The sequence below is a fragment of the Procambarus clarkii genome, chromosome 32, assembly GCF_040958095.1.
Source record: "Procambarus clarkii isolate CNS0578487 chromosome 32, FALCON_Pclarkii_2.0, whole genome shotgun sequence".
NCBI classification, from domain to species: domain Eukaryota; kingdom Metazoa; phylum Arthropoda; class Malacostraca; order Decapoda; family Cambaridae; genus Procambarus; species Procambarus clarkii.
The window spans coordinates 4,454,992-4,461,594 of NC_091181.1; positions in this window are offsets into that span (position 1 = coordinate 4,454,992).

A 6,603-nucleotide genomic window follows, 5' to 3' on the forward strand; every position below is an offset into this window, starting at 1 on the left:
TAGCAGCTTGTGTAAATAAGCTCTAGAGTTCTGATTGACCATAAAACTCCCTTACCATGTTCCTCGTCTTGCTGGAGTAGAGCCGAGACACTATACCAAGATAACGGTTAGATGATTATTGAGTTAATATGGCATTAATGACTGTTGTTATGACACAATAGGAGCTGCTTATAAATTTGTCAATCCGCTGTTTTCTGGCGTGGGTCTAGCGCCTCCCAGTTTATCTTTTGATGCTTGAAATCTCCAGTGATTATACGTTTTGGACTCATTCAGTGAATAAATGTTGTTACTTATTGTAAGGTGTTTTGCAAGATCTGCTCTTCAGAGCACTATCTGGATTTTCGAGTGTTCGCTAGTGGCTTGTGCTCTCTATTTTCCCTTCACTTGCTGCTTGATTCGTAAGTCATGTTGTGTAAATCCAATCGTGCCTGTCATTGTGATCTGCCAAAATCTTCCCATTCAATTCAGATAACATTACCAAACATGCTCCCTTTTCTTACGAATAGTGAAGCACGAAAAATGTAGCTTAGAGAGAAAACTTTGAGAAATAATAGAGAAAATAGGTCAAAGGAAAATTGGAATGCCTGTCATCAACCATGATGATCATCAATGATGTTATACAGCATCGATAGCTAATGGAAAACTGAAACTACTTCAGAAGTAGAAATAGGTGTTTATATTATCATGTCGTTAGACTCAGCAAGAGAGAGGAATGGTAAAAGGTAAATGACAAGGACACATATAATGAGCAAAAAGAAGTCTGTAAAGAAGTATGCAAAATAAAATCAAAGTACCTCCCTGTGGTAGGACGCTGAACTACACCAACTAGGATAGAACGAAATATAACTTACAACACCGAGGGTAAAGAAGCCATTTTAAGAATGAAGATGCTTCGAAATTTGTTAAATGATACTAGATCTTCCCGTATATGGTGAAGACGACTAGCTGAAGCTCTGGGCAACCCCCTTAAGATAATGAACAATACCTTAATGGGGGAAAAAGAACTACTTAAACAGCTTAGGATATACCTGTATTTATGATAAGGGATAGAGTGGTGGATCATACAATAGTCCTGTATCACTGACATATATACCCAATCATTATTATAAATTTTATTTAGAATCTATTGGAGCAGAATAAAAAGGCAAATTTCATAATATAGCAAAAATAAAGTATTACATATTCATGAAGGGACCTGTGGTCTAGCAACCCCACTTGAGTTCTACAGCAAAATGTCATGTAGGTGATCAAGCAGGAAAGAGAAGGACTTTATCGCAACTTTTGGACTGCCAGAAAGCTCGCGACAAAATACTTCATTAATCATGAATATAAACATTAGAAACAAGCCAAAATAACAATAATCGTTCTCACATGGAATCGTTTTCTATTTAACAGGAGGCAAAGTTATAGTCAAATAGTTGCAATCATAATTGAAGGGAATAAGAATCAGAGTACCACAGGGATCATTACTAGCACAAATACAGTTTTTAATATTCGTCAGTTAACTAAATGATTAATTCACAACGACTTGGGACAGTCACTGAAGAAGGGCAAAAAGTTGACTTATCACAATGCTTGACATTTTAGGTGATCATAATTAGGACAATACCAGCAGCGTATGCCAAGACCCCAAACATTCGTGTAGCCTTTAGGAACCTTGACAGAGCGGATTTGAACAAACTTTGCCACCTGAAAACCCACACACAGAGCTAAGCTGTATCCCAGCATTGCATAGGCCAATAAGCTTGCGGATTCCATTATTATCCATGTTCCAAATATTCATAGCACTTCAAAGAGCACCTGTTATTAGAACCTTTGCGATATTTGACCCAAAGCTGAACAAAGTAGGAAATATCAAGCAAGATAATCAAGTTTAAGTGCAACTTATATATCGCGACAATTATCATACCTTAAAGGACAACCACGCATACTATATCCAGCTAACAAGAGTAAATACCTGTGAAAAATATTAAGCCATAAATAATCCAAGGCTTAAGGAACGGATCAATGATAAGAGACTTACCATTTGTGAGCTGTTCTCCCAATGGGATTAGCAGGGGTACCAACACGTTCATCGCCATCCTCAACACGACCTTTAGCAACACAGTCGGCGATGTAAGGATGGCACGCCTGAAATATCAATAATTATTGGTTAATATAAAGAACATTAATTTCAGATGTGCACCGCATGTTGCAAGCTGCGTTAAAAAATCCAATTAAAATCTGTATGCCATGCATTTATAAGACAGCCATCAAAGTATTATGATTTATACAAAATTTAAACCAATATAAATAGCATTTTGCTGGGTTTGTATATAAAAAAAAATATTTAATATAGTTTTCATGTAAATGTATCATTATGTAACAAGTCGTTATTAGTATATTATTAGCATTTGTATGTTACCTAATTGTATATACCTGACCTCCCAATGGTATAAATCCGATATAATGGAGTTACGGGCCAGTTACAGCCCCGATCCTGTGCCAGGTAAGTCCACTACGGGCTCACCGTAGTCCGTGCTACTGGGAATATCCGCACCACACAGATAAACACAAACAAACACTCACACGATCACAAAAAAAAAGAAGTAATAATTACAGCTAGCTGGGAACAGCAGAAGACGGCGTTACAGATAGTCACATCAGGCACACGTAACACACACTAATGTTAAAAAGAGCTTTTTAAGTGTTTGAATTGTCAATACGTATATCTGGTTAGACAAAGGAATGGTAGAAAGTAATTCAAAACGTAATTTTAAATATGGACGTCTATGATTTGTTGTTGAGCTTGTGGGTTATAGACAGTAGTTTATTGGCCAATCGGCAAGTATACCTTTTCATTGTACATTGTCCAGGGCTGAAGTAAGCTCTTTGTATATACACACATAAATGGGGTATACTTCTCGGTATATTATATATATATATATATATATATATATATATATATATATATATATATATATATATATATATATATATATATATATATATATATATATATATATATATATATATATATATGTATCCCTGGGATATGAAATGATAACTGGGAGACTCAAATGTCCGAGTGAGAAGTTACAACTGTTTGAGCACATACACAATGCACATTTTTGTTAGTCATGTGCACTGATATGTATATAATACAATTATACCTAATAGTCTCTCTTTCTCTCTCTCTCTCTCTCCCTTTCTTACACTCGTCAGAAGGCTTGCAGCATTCCTTACATAACTTCACACAGCTGATCTTAATCCTCATCCGACAACTTTCCACAGAAAGAGTCCTACAAATCGGTTACCATCCCGGTCGCTAATTACTGCTGGGTGAACAGGCGCGAACAATTAAAGGAAAACCTGCTTGATCCCTCCCCCCGTGTTCCAAGGGCACGTCCCCTTCTCCCCCCCCCTGGTCCCAGGGCATTATGAGATTGGGCTCTCACTACTCCCACACTCCAACATTGGCAGCTGTGGTTTTACTGGCATCCATTTGTCACTTGCTTGTATAATATGATATACAAATAAACATTCATACTCTCTCTCTCTCTCTCATATATATATATATATATATATATATATATATATATATATATATATATATATATATATATATATATATATATATATATATATATATATTATATATATATATATTATATATATATATTATATATATATATATATATATATATATATATATATATATATATATATATATATATATATATATATAATATATATATATATGTATATATATATATATATATATATATATATAATATATATATATATAAATGGAAATGTTCGTTTGTTCAAAATCGCTAATCTCCGAACGTTCTTCATCGATTGCTTTGAAATTTTCACACAACGTTCTATTCGCATCCAAGCGGGTTTTTATATACATACTATGTAGATGTCACGTCTGTGACGCGAAAAAACATGCTTTTTTGAAAAACTATGTTTTTCATGTGTTTTTCATGTGAGGGAAATCTTCCATCCTCTTTACCGATTGCTTTGAAATTTTGACACAACGTTGCATTCCAATAGAGTATTTTTATATACGTACTATTTACATGCCTCACCTATGACAGGAAAAAACATAAGTGTTTTTAAAAACAGCGCCATCTCAAGGACGTAAGAGCAACACATGCTGTACTCTCCGAAAGTTCTTCTCCGATTACTTTGAAGTTTAGACACATCGTTCCATTCGAATACGTGCATGTTTTTATATACCTACTATTAGATGCCACACCTGTGACAGGTAAAAACATTTTTTTGGAAAACAGCGCCATCTGTTGCATACAAGAGCAACACACGATATTCGACATACGTTACGATTTCATTTCAGTGTTTCCGATTGCATTGATAAATTGATTTTTCATAGATTTTTATTTTTTTTTTATTTGGATTTAATTATTTTCTGTGACATTGTATTGGAATTGAGCTGCGTTGTTTACCATAGTGTTCATTTCGTGAGTATACTTTATTTGTTTAATTTTTCATTGTTTTTCTTTTCGTTTTTTTAACTGTTCTTTTTATTTTTCAGTGCAATTTCTTTTTTTTATTTATATTTTTACATGCAAGCATGCAAGTTAAATACAATAAATACAATAAAACAACAAATTAAACAGTACAAAATATAACAAGAAACCACCGGCCAGAAGGACCGACAGCACAGTACAGCAATTAGCAAAACTGGAGAAATGTAACACTATATGTTAGAGAAAAATATAGCAAGACACAAAACATAAAACAATTACAAACAAGCAAGCAATGCAAGCAAAACAATAAAACATAGTAACACATAAAACAAAACAAACAGAAGCGCCGGCCTGAAGGACCGACAACAAAGCACATCAGTAGGAACAATATGAAATATAACAAGAAAATCACAACATACAACAAGCAATAAAAAAAGAAATAACAATTACAACGAGTAAAGCATGAATAGAACACACAGGGCAAAGTAATAACACAAAAACAAATGCAAGAATAAGAACACTCACACCAAACCATCTGCCTTGCCACAAACAAAGGGAGAGGCACGGGCACGGACTACAAGAGGGCAAACAAACAGCCAGAAGGGCACACAGTACTACAGTAATCACAGAATTTTGTAAATCAGCTGACATACTTGCCCGGAAACATAACCCCGTGGGAACCGTACATTGAACGCCTCCCAGCCCAACTACCCCCCAAGGGTCTTGTACATCCACGGGGGACGCCATTTCATCCGGAACCCTGGCAACAAACACCCGCAAACAGGGGACCCAGATGGTATCACTACTGATGCGAGCGAGCGCCACTCTCCCCCACACCATATAAATCCTCCCACCATGAAAGTCCCCCGACTCCTCATATAATGGTAACGCGGCAATCTCCAACCAGTGACTCGGCGGCATCACAGACGCAGGCAACACATCCTCCAGGACCCCAACACACAACCCCACAGGAGGTATCCGGACATAGGGCACCACCACCGGGGCACCAGCGTCCACGGGCACACCACCGGACGACTGCCGGGAACACGGGCAGCGCGCATCCTTCCGTAAGGTCACCACCAGGCCACTCCCAGCACCAGCATCCACACCATCCCTGGCAGTGGAAGCCACCACCCCCCACCGCGGAGAGTCCCCTGTTGGAGAAGGAACAGAAGGCACACCCAAGACAGGGGCACGATCACCAGCAGGCACAAGAACCTCCGCCTCCACTAACTGCGGAGCCAACGACGCACCCGGATCCACACCGTCAACACCCGCACACCTACAGTCACTGAATTCCCCAACATCGGCCCAGGCAGACGACGAACGACAGAAACGTTTGGGCTCCGGCCGGAGATCGTCAGAACCGGAAGCGGACCCAGAAACACGGGCACCACTAGCCGGACGAACCGACGCCCGACGCAGACCGGCAGCAGCCTCTACCACAGGGGGAACTGGGTCACACACAGCAGGAGGCTTCGCATCCACCCCATCAACCAGCTCAACTGGGACCCAAGGCGAGGACACAGGGCCAGGTGTAGCAGCCGAAGAAGAGGGAGAAGACAGCGACGCCTCACATGAAGCACCAGGAAGGCTCACGGGAGCAGCGGGGACATCGACAGGAGCTGGTAAACCAACCGACGGCACTTCAAAACCCGGAGAAGGACTGCAAGAACCGGAGGAACGTCGGGCGATGGAGGAGGAGCCGCATCAGCTAACCAGACGGCCACCCCCTCATCCCCGGAGTCCTCCTCCAGAGGGAGCGGCGGGAAATCCTCTTCACGGAACAAGTTGATGAGAGCAATCGGATCTGCAGTGCACCCGGCAGCCTGATGCCCCAACATGCCACACCGGAAACAAGTACGGGGTTGCCGGGCATAATTTGTGGGAACCGACCTGTGAGATTTATATTTATTTAATTTATATGAATTTATATTTACGTTAATTTATATACTTCGATAGCAATTTGTATAATGATAAGTGGACTGTATTTCTGCAATAATCTCATAATCTCACAAATCGATCCTCTACACATTAGGGGGGGTTATTAAATTAATATATATGCAGCCAATCAAACTACAGTAATAGCTACATACATTGATGAGGTTCCTTATCTTATAGTACAGCA